At 41.9% G+C, this 17,631-nt stretch overlaps 1 protein-coding gene across 3 annotated transcripts in view; it reads right to left on the reverse strand.

Moving 5' to 3' along the window:
* Positions 1–17,631, reverse strand: part of SDK1 (sidekick cell adhesion molecule 1) — a 647,669-nt gene that overhangs the window by 543,990 nt on the left and 86,048 nt on the right. The gene's annotated exons all lie outside the window — the stretch shown is intronic.

The following is a 17,631-nucleotide window of genomic DNA, read 5'->3' on the forward strand; positions in this document are numbered from 1 at the left end:
AACAGTTATGGAAGGTAATAACTGTTTTTCTTTTTCGAGTGCTTGCTCGTGTCCATTCCATGGGAGGTGACTTACAAGCAGTACCCAGAAAGTGGATTTGGAGTTCATGGACATGCTGACTGTAACACCACTCTCCCGAATCTGGTGTCATCTCAGACCTGTTGGGTGATAGCATAGTGAGATGCGAAGGTATATGCCGATGACCACGTTGCAGCCCTGTAGATGTCCTGGATTGGAACCTGTGTGAGGAACACTGCTGATGAAGCCTGTGCTCTTGTGGAGTGAACACTTAACAGGCTGGTGGCAGGACATTCACCTGCTTGTAGCAAGCCCGATTACAGGCAGTTCTCCGGAACGAGATCTTCTGGGCTAACACAGATAGCCCTCTCAGCCTTTCTGCTATTGCTACAAAGAGGTGTGAGAATTTGCGGAAGGGTTTAGTCCTTTCAATATAGACGGTGAGGGCAAACCTAACATCCAATGAAAGAAGACTCCATTCCTCAGAGTTCTTGTGAGGCTTCGGAAAGACAACTGGCAGGAAAATGGTCTAGTTGCTATGGAACTGTGACACGACCTTTGGCAGGAAGGCCAGGAGGAGGCGCAGTTGGATCTTGTCCTTGAAGAACACCATGTAAGGCAGTTCCAACATAAGGGCCTTGATTTCAGAGACCCTTCTGGCCAAGCTGATGGCCACCAAGAAGAAAAAGATAACAGAAGACCATCTTAATGAGAGAGGGGAAAAAAGGAAATGTAAATTTCTAAATTAAAACACTAGTTGAACTGTTTTCACTAAAAGAAATAAATTAATGTTTGTGTCAAAACTTAAGGGTGTTTGGTATATAGTTTATTAACTCTGCATATACTACACAATAGCTATAAGAGTTTTAGCAAACAGACCTATATGGTGCAGCTAATGTTGTTTATGTCTTCTATGTGAATGCAGCACTGTACATTGTGATCTGTTTTCCAAAGTCTTAGCATAACATTTAACTTCTTAAGCACATAGCTTATCTGTCAAAAAAAATTCTCTATAGTAACTGCAGCTATGTCTCCAAATGGCGAGCATCCTAGTTGTGTACCAACTGTTATTTAATGTCTCATTTTTGTTCATTTTTATAAGGAAGAAAATTATTCCATCATGACAAGTTGATTAACCCCTATCAGCATTATTTTTAGAAAACTGATCAGATATTTCCAGAAAACTATTTAAGATGCTATGATGGGGTGGACTAGGCTCAGAAGCCCCATGCTGGAGGCCATGGGGTCCTGCCACACCCATCCCAGGAAAGGAGCAGTGGAGTTAAGTGTTCCAAGTGGTCTAGAGAGGCTGCAAAGGGCTAGCCAACCAAAGAGGCTGCAGAGAGCTGCCAATCAGTGCCCAGGAGGGCCATATAAAAAGAGCTTCAGAGCCAGACACAAGTAGTTCCTTGCTGGAGCTAGAGGGGTGCAGTTTGTGCTTTGAGCTGGCCAAAAGGACTGGCAGCACCCTGGACAGCTCAGTGCTCGCAGGGACAGGGGGAATGAGAAAGAGCTCCTGGCTGGCTGTTAGGCCTGAACACAGAAGAGCCCTAAGCTATGGGTGAAGCATCGGTGAAGGCTGGGGATGTGGGGAAGTGGCTCAGGGAACTGAAAGCAGTTTTGTTAAAGGGACATGGTGGCATGTGGCCTCTATTCTTAGGGTCCCTGGGCTGGGACCTGGAGTAGTGAGTGGCCCCAGGTTCCCCTATAGGCCATGGGAAAGTGGCCTATAATTGAACAGTGATAAACCCCTGGAAGGGGGACTGAACTGCTAAGAGGCCCACCTGGAGCCCGAACAGACCAAGAGGGCAAAACCATTGCCTCCAGGGAGAGCACTGGGGGTATGGCCTGACACCAGGGCCAGGACTGTTTAAAGACTGCAGACACACCTGACCAGAAGGGATGCTCATGAGAGGTGGGTGCTATGCTGTTGCAGATGCTCTTACCTGATGTTGCTATAGATAGGATTATTCACAGTAGTAAGCACTACAGCTGCTAGAAAATATTTTCAGGCCGCAACCAGTGCTCAACCCCCTGGTGAATCCAAAGTTGTCTTCTGAGAGTTGAGGTATATGCTACAGATTCTAAAGCTTTCATTTAAAAATAAATGTTTCCAGACTCTATAAAAATAATGTTCAGAATATAAACTGAGGCTACTCTAATTTATGGACTGGAATCAGATGATTGCTTCCCCTCCCCATCAAGGTAGTGTATCTAGCATAGCTTGGCCAGCCCCAAGAATTAGGCCCATTTTCTTCTGTTCTACCCATTTCTAGTTTTTCCAATGTAACTACTTCTGAAAAAACAGTGAATAATCAGTTATGGTATAACTCACATTCAAGAGGAGTGTTTTATAAATATTTTATTTGTCTTTAACATATATTTCTAAAGAAGTTGTTTCCCTATTTTTCACATTGTGTATGCACGTGCATACACAGAGCTGGATATATTTTGATAATATTTTGTTTTACTGTTTTGAATTATTGAACAGAATCATCTAAATTACTAGGCTCCACATGGGCACAACAGGCTACCCACATAGATCCTGACAGCAGTATCAGGGTCTATATATCATTGAATATTGAAATTCTATTAATAATTTTGAATTTTATACCACTTTTAGGGCTATATGTGACATCCTGAAGTATTAGCTATAAAAACATTGGGGAATGTGAAGTTTACGACATCTTATAACAATGTATAAATTATATATTTTAATGTGAAATTAGGCAATTACATTCAATGTATATATTGAGAAAATCTGAATTTATTTTAATAAATTATGATGTACCACAGCATTTTTGGTCTTAGATTGAAAATATACAAAGAACTCCTAGATAAGAGTGAAAGATGGGGGTGGGAGGAACATAGGTAGATCTGGAGTTGCAGACTGAAAGAGGCCCAGAAACCATGCACTAAATGGCTTGACATTATTGGTCTGCTACATCATGAATTATTCGGTGAATTTTGACTTCCACAATCCCACAAGAGACAGTGTTTTTCTGTTAATCCCAGAACACAATTCCAAGGAAGTGCTGTTTTTGTTACTTGTAGGCAATCTTATTTGTGAGTGATTTTCAGAAGCAAACTGTATTTGCCATTATAAATGTACATTACATATGTACTGTAGGTCTGTTTCCCATAAAGTCTCCAAATGCACCAAGCAACAGTTGCCATAGACCGTTACAAGGCTTTGTTTTTTTCCTCCACATAAAAAGCACAGCAAAACTGCCCTTTTAAAGAAGAATTTCATATATATTAGGGGTTTTTAATTACATAACAGAAGGGTTCTGGGCTATACATCTCAAATAGGGACAATAAAACAGCAACTATCAGCACAAAAGTGACTCTAAACTTTTTTGTTTTCTTTATAAAAGGATCCTCTTTTTTTCTAAATCCGGCATTAAGTTCCGCACCTTAAATTCACTGATAACTCACGGATATACTTGACTTCACAATTTTCATTTTATCCCTCCACTAAATCAGAGTCTAACATTCTCCCTTACAGAATTATTAGCCTACACTACCTCCATATACACCAAGGGCTTGTCTACACTTACTGGGGGATCAATGAGTGGCGATCAATGCATCAGCGGTCAATTTAGTGGGTCTAGTGAAGACCTGCTAAATGGACTGCAGATCGCTCTCCCATCGACTCCTGTACTCCACAGAATCGAGAAGAGTAGGAGGAGTCGATGGGAGAGCTATTCACGTAACTCAAATTGTGTAGCTTAGATCGAATTTCCCCTGTAGCGTAGACAAACCCCAAGATATATTTGCAGTGGATTGGTACGTCATCAATGGAGCTGCATGAGTTCACCCCTGCAAAAAACTCTGTAGATGGCTACAGAGGAATTATCTATTACAATGCACACAAATGACTCAATAGGCCCAAAATGGGAAGTCTTACATTTTGAGAATAAAAGACTAAAGTCTGTTGATGGCCAGGCCAGAATGTGTCAAACCACCAGTTTGTGAAGTTGTACCTCTAGAGCCAAGACCAAATAAGAAGGTCTTAGAATTGTCTGCCAGACTTGTCAGTGGTGCTCTAATCACAAGCTGTGTATATTAATGAAAGCATATTTACTGTTCCTTTAGCCAGTTATTTTCTGGTTAAATTTTGAAGAAAGGAGCTAGAAACTAACTGTTTAGTGTGTTACTGTGGCAGGCAGAACAACAATGGGACACAAGATGTTACAGAAAAAGGAACTAACGAGAGGCCCTTGAAATCATTCCAAACCAGTATGTTGTAGATGTAGAGAATTTTCCTTAACAATAATCTGTGCTCTGAAGGCCCCTCATATTCTTGTTTGGTATTCAGTACATAACACTACAATAAAGTAATTTAAAACAATACTTTCTGGTTACCTTTAAGATGAATTTGATTAAATATACAAAGGTAATTTCTACTCTTTACAGACGAATTTTGGAAGCTAGTGTTTATTAAATTATATTAAGAAGACATTTCTTGGTACATTTGAAAGGTTTTAGGGAGCCCTGCATTATGCTCAGGACTCAAGGATGTTACTACAGATAGCACAATTTCATGCACTTGCTTTTTACCTCTAAGAAGCTGGATTCAAATTCCATCCTAAAACAAGTGAAAGGGTGTAAGTCAGGGGTTCTCAAACTGGGGGTCGGGACCCCTCAGGGGGTCGCGAGGTTATTACATGGGGGGTTGTGAGCTGTCAGCCTCCACCCCCAAACCCCGCTTTGCCTCCAGCATTTATAATGGTGTTAAATATATAAAAAAGTGTTTTTAATTTATTAGGGGGGTCGCACTCAGAGGCTTGCTATGTGAAAGGGGTCACCAGTACAAAAGTTTGAGAACCCCTGGTGTAAGCAGTCTCATGCTATTCCTTTGTCCACACTACAAAGCCACCATGTTATCTGATACAATTGCTTAGACATAATCCTAAATACAATTACACAATATCCTACTTAGGTGTGACTGCAAATGAGATGGCAGCAATGGTACTATAACATTTTAGAAGAACTATTCAGGCAAAATGAGTATAATGTATATGCATACTATGCCTGATTTTAGCCAGTGCTACAAATCCCTCTCTTTCTTCACCATCTAAATTTACCCAGTAATAATCAATGCCATATTCTGAAACTTATATTTGAATGATGACATTATTAATCAGTTCAGAGTTTCCCTTAACTTTCTAAATACCACAACCGCCTTAAAAATTCAGGAGCAATAAGGCTATGAAGATAATCAGTACAGTCAACAGAATGTTGAGAATTGCTCTGGGGTTCTACAAGTATGTACAGGTTATAAGCTTTTTAGATCATCGAATTTTTGAAGAGGTAATCCCACAATCAGAAGCCCAAGAGACACTTATCTTTCAATTTTCTATTAGAGCAACTATGGAAAGACAGACATAAAATCCTGTATAAAAACAATAAAAATAAATAATTTCATTTTCCAGTGAAATTCTGTAATTACATTATTCAATAAAAACGAGGTGTACAGACTGAATGGCATTTGATTATTTTCAAGTGGGTTATACGAGAGTAGTCAGAAATTATTGTTCTTAAAATAAAAAAGCTTAATATATTTCTTATAAAAGAAAAGGTGCATTTTGACATACACCACCACAGATTCAATTATGCCAATATCCAGCAAGGGCCCTAAGGCACAAAAAGTGTAATTATTACTTCAAACATAAAAATAAAAGATCTGGCACTGCAGATAACAAGTTTAGGAATTTTGAAACACAAATACTATATGTAAAATGAGAAAATTTAGATGTACTACTACAAAGTTATTGAACTACTGAATAAAGAACTACCAACTACTTCTCACTCTATTAAAAACCATCAGAAAATCATCAGTTTGTTTAATTAAAAGTGAGTTATTAGAAAGACAAAAGAAGGGGGTTTCCTGTAATTTCATTTTTCCCAATATGGATCCACTACTCTCGACAGAGATCATAAAGCATGTCCATCCAGTCAAATAAATGGAGGTGAGGCAGAGTTCCTCCTTCATTTGTGTGTCAAACTAGAACTTAAAGCTCTTCCTGATGGCTCAATCAACCATGATTCCCCCAGAGGAGTACTTCCAAAGGTGAGAAGATGCAACAAATAGGACAATTATCATTTAAACTGATTAAATAAACATAAGCATTATGTTGATGACATTCTGTGACATTTTTAGCTCCATTTGACTTTTCGTCTTCTCCTGACTTGACAGAAATCCTATGTTAAGCCAAATCTCTACAGAACAGATCCCCCCACTAGGTCTGAAAACCCCAAATCTATTGATCTTCAGGGTAAATTACAAGGTGGACTTTTGAGGGAAATCAGATTTGTGGGGATGGAGTTTGGTGTTCTGCAGATGATTTAACTTATTTTTTTATATAATTTATGACAGGGATGTCTAGAAGAGGAGTCCTTTTAATTTGTTGTATAAATATAAATAAGTAAATAAATACTAGGTAAACACAGAGAGAGTCTGTCCTGAACAATTGATCATTACATATATGAAATCAAACTTTGCTTTTCTCTTATGATGGATCCACTTCTCTGAATAGAAATCATAACTCAAAGTAGCAAGCAGTGATCAACAAACACTAAAGCTACATTTTAGTCACGGGTATTTTTAGTAAAAGTCATGGACAGGTCACGAGCAGTAAACAAAAATTCACGGCCCGTGACCTGTCCATGACTTGTACTATATACCCCTAACTAAAGTTTGGGTGGGATGCTGCGGGTGCTGGGGGAGGTGGCCCGGGACACCCGCTGGTGCTGGGGAGGGCAGTGGTGCATGGCCAGGGACCCCATGGTTCGGGGGGGGGGCCAGCAGTGCACAGCCCGGGACCCCCGCTGGTGCTGGGGGGGATGTTTGGTGGGGCTGGCATGGGCTCCCTACCCAGCTCCGCATGTCCCTGCAGCTCCTAGGCAGAAGAGGAGCCAGGGGTCTCCACGCGTTGCTCCCACCACAAGCGCTGGCAGCTCCCATTGGCTGGGAACTGCAGCCAGTGGGAGCTGCAGGGGTGGGGCCTGAGGGCGCAGGCAGTGCGCAGAGCCCCCTGGCCCCTCTGCCTAGGAGCTGAAGGACCATGCCAGTGGGAGCCAGGGAGTTCCCCCACCCCAAGGTAAGCAACCCCTGCCCTTAGCCCTGAGCCCCCTACCACACACCAAAACTGCTGCTGCTGGCCCAGGGGCTGCCCTGCTCAGGCAGCTGGAGCCAGCACTGGCCTCTGCAGAAGTCACAGAGGTCACGGAAAGTCATGGACTTGCAGCCTTAACAACCACTAACCACATACAGAGGGTTATAAAATAGTCAATAAATGCAAAAATAGTCCTTTCAAATAAAGGAACTACAGAGATGACTGTGAGCCAAATGAAAAGACCATACTCAAACTATAATTGACCTGAGATTAGAAATATACATCAAACTCTACTTTCAATTAACTGTGCATGCACAAATTACTACTTCCCAAAAGGAATAATTTTACATATATCTACATATAATTTTTATGTATTTACTTAGTTATACACACCTTCATCCTGAAAAGGATTGAGAACACATTGAAGGATCTCTTATTCAAAAATAGTAACAATTGTTTGCCCATCCATAACTTTTCCTCCTCTGAAGCGCTCACCTGGTACTCCATCATCCATTACAACAGGATTATTCCTCCTCATCTTTCAAAAGGAAGCTCTTCTTCTTTTGTGGGGGGGGGTTGTTTTTGTTTTTTAAACCCCTCTCTCTCTAGCTTCACAATGTATAAGCTCCACCAACTGCCGTTCAGAGAACTGACTACCTCTCTAACTCCCTAACCAATTGCCCAAGCTGAGAAAACAAACTATATATATTCTATAAACAAACGTTAAAAAATTAGCCAAATGAAGGCAGAAAATTATATCTTTTATCTACTTATTCATTTATTATACAAAAATGAAAATGAAGACATTGCAAATTCTGGTTCCAATATGAGGGAAATCCAAGCCTTCTCCTTCTCTCTGTAGGAATGCTCCATAAAGGGAAAAAATAAAGACAGATATTTCCTCTGCAACAGGAATTTAATGGAAGGTTTTGTGAGGCTGGGGTCTCAGGGAACACCAGGTGTCCACTACAGAGAAGGAAAAATTACAGCTGGGTAAGTAAGTACATTTTATCGTACTCCATGGTGAGCACCTGTTGCTCCATGAGCCACTACATCTGGGAAGTAGCCAGCAGTAAAAACAATCTCTACAAATGGCAGGAAAATTTAAAACATCAAGAAATCTGAATCAAGAAGAAAAATAGCATGTATGTTAAAGTAATGGATAAAAGAATACACTGAAGACCACATAGCCATAGAGCAAATTTACTGGAATGAAGCACTGTGCTGTTCTGCAGAAGAAATAGCCATGCCTGCCTGAGCAAGCCATTGCAGAAGGAGAGCAATATTTTATGAACAATTTGCAAGCCAAAGTACTGAATTTATATGTATGAAAACAGTGATTATGGATGACTTGTGCCCCTTTTTAGATCACCCAACTATTTCTGAAATTGTATTGACTTTCTTCCTGGATATGATTTGCATAAACAATAATAAGGCGTGCAACAGATTCTTCTAGTTGTGGAGGGGCTTGGCACACACAGAAATCAAATAAATAGATTGGTTCTAGTGAAAAACAAATTTATGGGACCAGATTCTGGTTCAGGCCTGAAATCACCTTATCTGGGAAAAACTGCACATAAGCATTCCAGGTGAATACAGTCCCCAAACTTACTGAGGTGTTGTCTACACAGCACTAACAAAGCAAATTAAAGGTATGTAATATATCAAGTGCTCTAATGTGCTGCACTCTAACTACCCTGCATAGACCCTGCTGGGGCAAACTAAAAGGTAGCTAGTTCACATAAAGGTTAGGTGCCTTTTACTTCACACCAGCAGGCTCTAAAGGGGGCAGTTAGAGCATAACACTCTAAAGAGCTCTACAAATCACACCCTCTGACAAGCCCTAAGATTCCTGGCTAACAGAAAAAATTTCCAAAAGAAAGTAAGGGAGGACTCCTCGACATATTCAAAAAGAGAAGGTTAAGTGATTATCTAAAGCAGGGGTGGGCAAACTACGGCCCGCCAGCCATTTTAAGCCAGCCCTCGAGCTCCCGCTGGGGAGCGGGATCTGGGGCTTGCTACTCGCCAGCGCTCCAGCTGGGAAGCAGGGTCGGGGGCCACTCCACGTGGCTCCCGGAAGCAGCGGCATGGCCCCACTCTGGCTCCTACGAGTTCCAATGGCCCCACTCCAATGGTCCCCTCCAGTGCTCCAATGGGAGCTGCAGGGGCAGTGCCCGCGGATGGGGCAGCGTGCAGAGCCCCCTGGCCACACCTACGCATACAAGCTGGTGGAGGGACATGTGATGCTTCTGGGAGCCACCTGAGGTAAGCACCGCCTGAAGCCTGCACCCCTGAGCCTCTCCCCACGCCCCTGCCTGGAGCACACTCCTGCACCCCAAACCTCTCATCCCCAGCCCCACCCCAGAGCCCACACCCCCAGTCGTAGCCTGCACCCACAGTCGTAGCCTGCACTCCTTCCCACACTCCAACCCTCTGCCCCAGCCCTGATCCCCCTCCTGCCCTTCCAACCCCTCGGTCCTAGCCTAGAGCAGCCTCCTCCCCTCCAAAGTACTCATCCCCAGCCCCTACCAGAGCCCTCACCCACTCCCGCATCCCAACCCCAATTTTGTGAGGATTCTGTTCGCTTTTTTGTCTGCCGCTGCATATTGAGTGGATGTTTTCAGAGAACTATCCACAATGACTCCAAGCTCTCTTTCTTGACTGGTAACAGCTAATTTAGACCCCCATCATTTTATATGTATAGTTGGGATTATGTTTTCCAATGTTCATTACTTTGCATTTATCAACATTGAATTTCATCTGCCGTTTTGTTGCCCAATCACCCAGTTTTGAGAGATCCTTTTGTAGCTGCCCGGTTGGGGAGGGAGACCAGACCCACCTCCGGATGCCTGCCCCTGCTGCAGGACACTCTGGGACTGGGCAGCAGCCCCAGAGGTTCTTGCAGCTGGAGGAGATTAGTGGAGTTGGGTCCGATTTTCCCTGTGCTACTGGGAGCACCCCAGCAAAGGGGGCTCCTAGCTCTGGCTGGGCTGGGGAGGGACAGGACTTGTGGGAGGGAGATCAGACCCATCTCCACCTCTGGGAACCTCCTGCAGCTGCAGGAAGCTCTGCGCTCCAGCTCTGAAGCAGCAAAGAAGTGAGGGTGGCAATCCCATGACTCCCCTACAGCAGGTTTGCGACACCCCCTCTCACAATCCCCTTTTGGGTCAGGACCCCCACGGTTATGACACAGTGGAATTTCAGATTTAAACATCTGAAAACATGAAATTTACCAATGTTCAAACCCTGTGGCTGTGAAATTGACCATACCGGACCATGAATTTGATAGGGTCCTAGTTATGAGGAGTAAATAACATTTCTGTATTTACTTTCTCCACACCAGTAATGATTTTATAGACCTCTATCATATCTCGTCTTAGTCATCTATTTTCCAAGCTTAAAAATCCCAGTCATTAATCTCTCTTTATTTGGAAGCTGTTCCATACCCCTAATCATTTTTGTTGCCCTTTTCTGAACCTTTTCCAGGTCTAATATATCTTTTTTGAGATGGGGTAACCACATCTGCATGTAGTGTTCAAGGTGGGCGTACCATGGATTTATACAGAGACAATCTGACATTCTGTTAACTTTTTTAACTGGCGCTGCACATTGGGTGGATGTTTTCAGAGAACTATCCAGGATGACTCCAAGATCTCTTTGTTGAGTGGTAACTTCTAATTTAGATCCCATCATTGTATATGTATAGTTGGAATTATGTTTTCCAATGTGCATTACTTTGCATTTATCAACACTGAATTTCATCTGCCATTTTGTTGCCCAGGCAGAATCTTCCTCACAGGGTTTTGGTTTTTTTTAAATGGTGTTGATAATATTCCCACCTCCAGGTTTTCTTTACTTGCTTACATAGAATAATGATATTTTCCTATCTGAAGTTCAAGTCATGCCCCCAGATAGAAATATATCAACATTAACGTACCCTAGAAAATCCCCATGTATTTATGTGTAATGATACCACAGAAAGTAGCTCCCCAACCACTCTTCAGCTAGGTCAAGTTAGGATGGGATGAAGCCATGCTGGAAACCAAATCGGATTTCAGAGGTGCTGAGTACTAATTGCTTCTATGGAATTCAGCTGGAACTGTAATTGCTGAGCATTTCTGAAAATCAGGTTCTACCTGATTTTTTAGTTGTGGCTATTGAGCAACAAGTTTGCTGATCGAGAATAGATCTAATACAAAGAGAACATTCTGATAACATACAACAGGTGTTCAGCAGATCACTTATGAAGAAGGCTTTAGTTATAGCTCTGCTATCAATTCACTAAGAGGTGCATTAACATAGGTATTGGTGAAGATAAGAGATTAAAGGCGGAGGGGCGGGGGGGGGGGGGGGGGGGGGGAATCAGAGAAATCAGTATTTACCAAATAGCCTTGGTGTACTCTCTTAGTTCAGTAAGGATAATAAATAACATAAAGGTAGAAAACAAAGTACTTGAAAGATAACTTGTCATGAGTCCTGGCAAGATCTTCTACAGTGTCATGGCAGTTGCTTTTAAGCCACAATAGCATCATGAACTTATCTACGTGAAATGAACAACAAAAGATAGCATTGCATTTCTCTTAACAACGTGAACACTAACTTACTATAACCTTGCACATTCTCAGCCCACATAATAGGCAGTGTAAAAGATAAAAACAGATCCCAAAATCAAGCTATTATTTTAAGCCAACAGAACTAGCAGACTGAGAAAACTCCAGATAAGCACTAGGCTGTCAAAACTTGTAATAAAACAAACACACACATGCACAGGAGGGATTCACTAACACCTCTCCACATAAGAATCATTCTCTGCCTCCAGGAAAATGTTTACTGCCTTAAAAAGAACTAATGAGATCTAAACAAAAATGCAGAAAGCACAACAGACGGGTGTTGAAACCACGTCAGCTGTAAAACCTTCCAGAACCAGGCTCCCGGCAATCCATCAAACTGTGTAAAGCAGTGGTGGGCAACCTGTGGCCCAACAGGGTAATCTGATTGTGGGCAGCGAGACATTTTGCTGATGTTGACTGTCCGCAGGCACAGCCCCCCGCAGCTCCCAGGGGCCACGGTTCGCTGTTTCTGGCCAATGGGGGGGAGCTGCAGGAAATGGTGGCACGTCTCTGCGGACCGCCACTTCCCACAGCTCCCGTTGGCCGGAAACAGCAAACCGCAGCCACTGGGAGCTGCGGGGGGCTGTGCCTGCAGACAGTCAAAATCAGCAAAATGTCTTGCAGCCCACAATCAGATTACCCTGATGGGCCACATGCAGCCCACGGGCCGCAGGTTGCCCACCACTGGTGTAACGTAAATACTAATCTAGCTAACCATTTTGAAATCTTTTTGTTTAAAACTTTATTTTCATGTTCAATGGGCCAATCCCATGTACACATTTTGCAAGTTTTTGATATGGCAAATACTACAACATTCCTCTTCTAATTTTATCACTCACAATTTAATATCCAATTAATAATTAAATCCAGGAATTGTATATTAAATGGAATTTTGTTTTATTAAACAGGATGTTAGTTTTGGAATAGGCACTTCACATCTTCCCTTGCAAGCCCTCCTTTGTTCACTACACCACTGTTAATATTTCAAACAGAATTTATAATAAATTCCATTTAATTGGACAAAGGTACATTTTCCCCTTATATAATTTTAATAAGACCACATTTTTGCTCCAACAGCACACAAATTTACGATCATGCAATACCCTGATGAAGAGGTTTTTTTATTCTCAAATTTCCCTCTGCTTTGTATTCTGAACCCCTATTGTAGACTTAGGAACTTCTTAGCAGAAACTAGTTCCCATCACATCTATGTTCCCCAATAATGGAAGATCAGAAGAGTAACAAAGTAGTATTTATTGGGGATCAATTCCCCTAGATTGTCTGTTCATACTCTTGAAAGGTGAGATAAAGAGTTTTACTGAATGCTGATTTGTGCTCACCTGAGCATACCATTTACTTCCTGTGCCATCAGCCTGCTGCATGCACACATCTAGTCATTGAGAAATATTACTATAGTGGCTTCTAATCTTACACAAATTGATTTCCTCCTCATGCACTTGTACAAACATAGGAGCACCGTTTCCACTTCCCCCCATTTTTGATGGACATCTTTTTTCCTAAAATGGAGTATCTTTGTCCTAATATTGTAAACCTTCTGTCTTTTGGATTGAGGATGGAGCTCAGAAGCCTCTACAGATATGGACAATTTTCTTTTTCTTTATTACAAACTTAGAACTTGGATTCTCTCCGTTTGAAGACGGGGAAGATTGTGCAGTAGGCAACTTCCATTTCCACTTTACCTTGTGAAGACAGAAAGAGGAGGAAGACCTTTCTTTAACCTTTAGCTAGGAGAGATCCTGGTCTAGGTCTCTGAGCAGGAAGTTCCTGGGAGTTTATGGCCTGTAAGGGTCTCTGAAAGGTTGAGAAGTTTCCTGGTTATCCTCTGGAGGTGCAGGGAGGTTGGAGAGGCTGTCCAAAGGGTTCAAAGCTCGGAGGTCCTAAAGGGTAATACCATAAAAAGTGTTCTCTGAAATGATACTATAGTCTGAGAGGGAAAGTGGAGATAGTGGAAAGCCAGGCATTGAAAAGGTACCTGTTTCTCCTCATGGAGCAATATATCTAACAAGACAAGAGGAGAGGCTTCCCTCCTGTGGGAAGAAACTGCTGCTGTCTAAAAAAGGTATGCCTGACACAGAACCATGAAGGTTCAGGAGAAGGCTAGGGGGACATAAGTTATTTCTCTGATGTCATTAGCTTTGGCAGTTTTGAAAGAGGCCTGTTTGAAAGTTGCAGTAGAGATGACTTAACTCTAAGTTTTTATAGTGTTGGTTGCCTCAAGTACTCTGTAGGACCTCTCATATGTTCCTTGTCTGTTTTAGAAGTGTCTGAAGAGATGAGAGTAGAAGTTGGTAGTGCTTGAGGGGACTGCTCCTACTGATCAAACAAAATAAAAACAATTTTAAAAAGTTAAGCTTCCAATTTCAATATAGCTATGCTTTGGCTGGGTGCACCTGGAACTTCCTGTTTTTCTTTCCAGCCAATGTATTGACATTTTGTGCTTTTGGAAGTGGTGGGCCATCACAGATGTGGAACAGAGTATTTCCTCCTACACACAGAGCCTTAAAAGCAATTAGATCGGAAGTTCTCAAACTTTTTCCTTGTATATTCTGATTCTTATAGACAGATTTTCCATGGACCACTTCCCCTCCTATTCATGATTGTAGATTATTCCTGTAGCAACGACAACAATTGCTTATATTGGAAGTATTAGGAAAGTACTTAGTGTATTTTAATTGCATATAATTTAAAACATGGAAACAAAGAATTAATACCTAATGCCTGGCCAGTTCTTCACAGACCACCAATACATGTTTTACATACCACACTTTGAAAACTACTTATTTTTATTGTGTGCCCACAGAGAAAAGGCTTAATTGCAGAAAAGATAAATTTTGAATGTCCCTTGTGGAAAGAAAATGATGCCTGTGTCACTCCCTGTAGGCAGAACAGTCCTGTCAGTTTCTTCAAAGCAGAGAGAACTAAATCCTGTTCCTGTGCTGTTCTGCATCAAAAGCAAAGGAAAGTGTAAGCATTAAGGCTGGCAGGCTTGTGGAAACAACTCTTTGACTCCCTCTATAAATGAAATGAGAGGATTGATGATGTTTTCATACCAGATGACAAGGTCATTTGTATATTCTAATCTCTGGCTCCCCCAATAGGTAAAAAGGGAAAAATGGGTAGTCTTCCTAACGATAGATATAATTTAGATGTGCTTCTGAGGAGTTCCATAAAGTGCTCAAATCTGTACCATGTGCAGTTTCCCCATATTCTACCCTCCAACTGTGTTAAATAAGCTATGTAACTATCTGTTTAATAAAGGCAATGCATAAATTCATGGAGGATTATTCAATGAGGACTTCTGATCTGGAAATCCTGGGGACTAGATCAGGTATACAGGCCCAAGATGGACAGAGAAAGAATATGGGGTTCCTTCTGGTCTCATCTTGGCTCTGAAAAGGGGGGCTCAACCTGAGCATTTTGGACTCCTCCAGATACCAGGTGAGAGCAAGCAGCTATGGACCCAAGCCAACCTCATGGAATGGCAGGAGCAAACCAGATGGCAGCTAGGTGCCAGAGAAAATCAAGCTGAACAATGGCAAGCTGAAACAAATCTACAACTCAGAGGACCAGCTGAATGGAACCCTAAGCCTACTTGACTGAGACTAGGTTAGACAGGACTTGTGGGTGAAGCCTAGATAGGGCTTTTGCTTGGACACAGAGTTTTCGGGGGGCTGGACCATACACCAATTAGTTTGCTTTCTCCCCCAAAATAAAATTAGTTCTCCTCCCACTTACCAAGACTCCTGTGTGTGCCTGCAAGAGGGGAAGATAAACACTGTTAAAGGTGACCAAGGTATTTATTTTTTCTCCCTGGAACCAGAAGTATGAGTATGGCTGTAGAGAGGAGCTCAAACCAGACATATTATCTATTTCAGTGGTTCTCAAACTGTGATCTTGACCCTGTTTTAATGGTGTTGCCATGGCTGGTGTTAGACTTGCTGGGACCTGAGGCTGAAGCCTGAGCCCCACCATTTAGGGCCAAAGTCGAAGCCCAAGGGCTTCAGCCCTGGGCTGCGGGGCTCAGGCTTTGGCTTCAGCCCTGGACAGTGGGGCTCAGGTTACAGGCTGAAGCCCTGGGCTTTGGCTTTGCACTCCCCTCCTCCCCATCTCCAGATGGGATGGTGAGGCTTCAGCTTTGGCCCCACACCCAGGGTGGCAGGGCTCAGGCAGGCTGAGGCTTTGGTCCCCCATCCTGGGATCGTGTAGTAATTTTTGTCGTCAGAAGGGGGTTGTGATGCAATGAAGTTTCAGAACTGCTGATCTATTTTAAAAGGGACTCTTAAACATCAGAGTGAACCTGGTCTTTGTTCCTGATATTTACAAGTGGCAGATGGGTTATAAAAGTAGTTCATCATTAGGAATACTGGACCTGACTATAAAAGAAAAAAACCACCATTTTGAAATAATGCAGTCTATATTTTTTTTAAAAGGAGTCTTCAAATCAAACTAAATGTCATATGCCACAGTAACATCTTGTCTTCTGTCATATTATCTATAAAGATACAAGCATAATAAAAGATTTAATTCTCCTTATGGATCTAAGTACTAAGTCCAATATTACCATATTCCAAAGTCGTCATAATTATGTTTTCACAGAAAAAAATCCCTCCCACTGACAGACTAGCAATGCAAAAATATATAGAGAATAAATAACTAGGTACCAAAAGGGCATTTAAAGAAAATTGCAGTTAAACACATATAAAATACACCTATGGACATCCATACATAATTCAGAAGTGGAGAGAGTACAGCAAACACTAATTCAGGGACTCCAATATAAAAAGTCACATTTGTTTTCCATTTACATCTTTTTGAAGGAATATCATCAACCTGTTAGACCCTGTTTAACTTACAGGGAAACAGTATAACCTTTCTGTCTCTTAAAGATAGTGAATTTTTCTATTTTTAACAGAAGTCAGAGTATATTTAATAGTGACTGATGAGAAAACAAACTGTTGATTTTTATTTATTTATTTGGGTCACAAACTTAAAAGATTGTAGGTGTATTTGTGTCAGAAGGTCTCTTTCACTCTATGTAAAAAAAAAATTATTGATCTTGCCTTCCTTTTCCATACTCCAAAGATGACCCAAATGCAAAAATACTACTTTTCATCTTAGACCCCGTTTTACAAAAATATAAAGGAGATGATTGAACAAGCTATTTTGAAAAATCTACAAACAAGAACCAAGAAAGCTTAATCATCTACTCCACTCAGGCGCCCCTGCCAGCAGCCTGAGACTCCCTACTCCCAAGTCCTCATGGCCCACAAGCCCCCCTACCCACCTCCTCCAAATCTGACTAGTGGCATTACGATCAGCTGCATGGGGTTGCAGTGCCACTCAGGTTTGGCTCAGATTCATCTGTCATAATGGAGGGGCAGCCAGGACACATCTGAGTGAGTGGTGCTACAATCTTGCACACAGAATTGCAGCGCCACTCAGGTACGGCCCAGTGAAAGGATGGTCAGGCCATGGTGCTGCTTACACACAGACAAACACAAACACACCCTCTGTAGCCTATGCCCCCAGAGACTCAGCAGCTGGTTTCCCTCACAGAAATCCAGTGAGTGGTTGAGAGGGGGCTCTCTACTAGGATCTGGGGTCATTCACACCTCTAGTATTTCAGGCATTTTTCCTGGTTCTTGATAGAACACTTCAATTTACCTGCACTGAAAACTATTATATCTAGTCTATACGGATACAGTATATTTCTGAATACCCTTACAGTTTTCAAGATGAACATACGCTGTATGTGAGATTTTGTGGTTCCTTCAGACCTGATATTTCTACTATGTTGCCTTGGAAAAAAATTGAAATCTTGATGAATTTCTTAGAAGTCTTTCCTCAAAAGGTGTTAATAG

Source organism: Caretta caretta, chromosome 10 (genome assembly GCF_965140235.1).
Source record: "Caretta caretta isolate rCarCar2 chromosome 10, rCarCar1.hap1, whole genome shotgun sequence".
Classification (NCBI taxonomy): Eukaryota; Metazoa; Chordata; order Testudines; family Cheloniidae; genus Caretta; species Caretta caretta.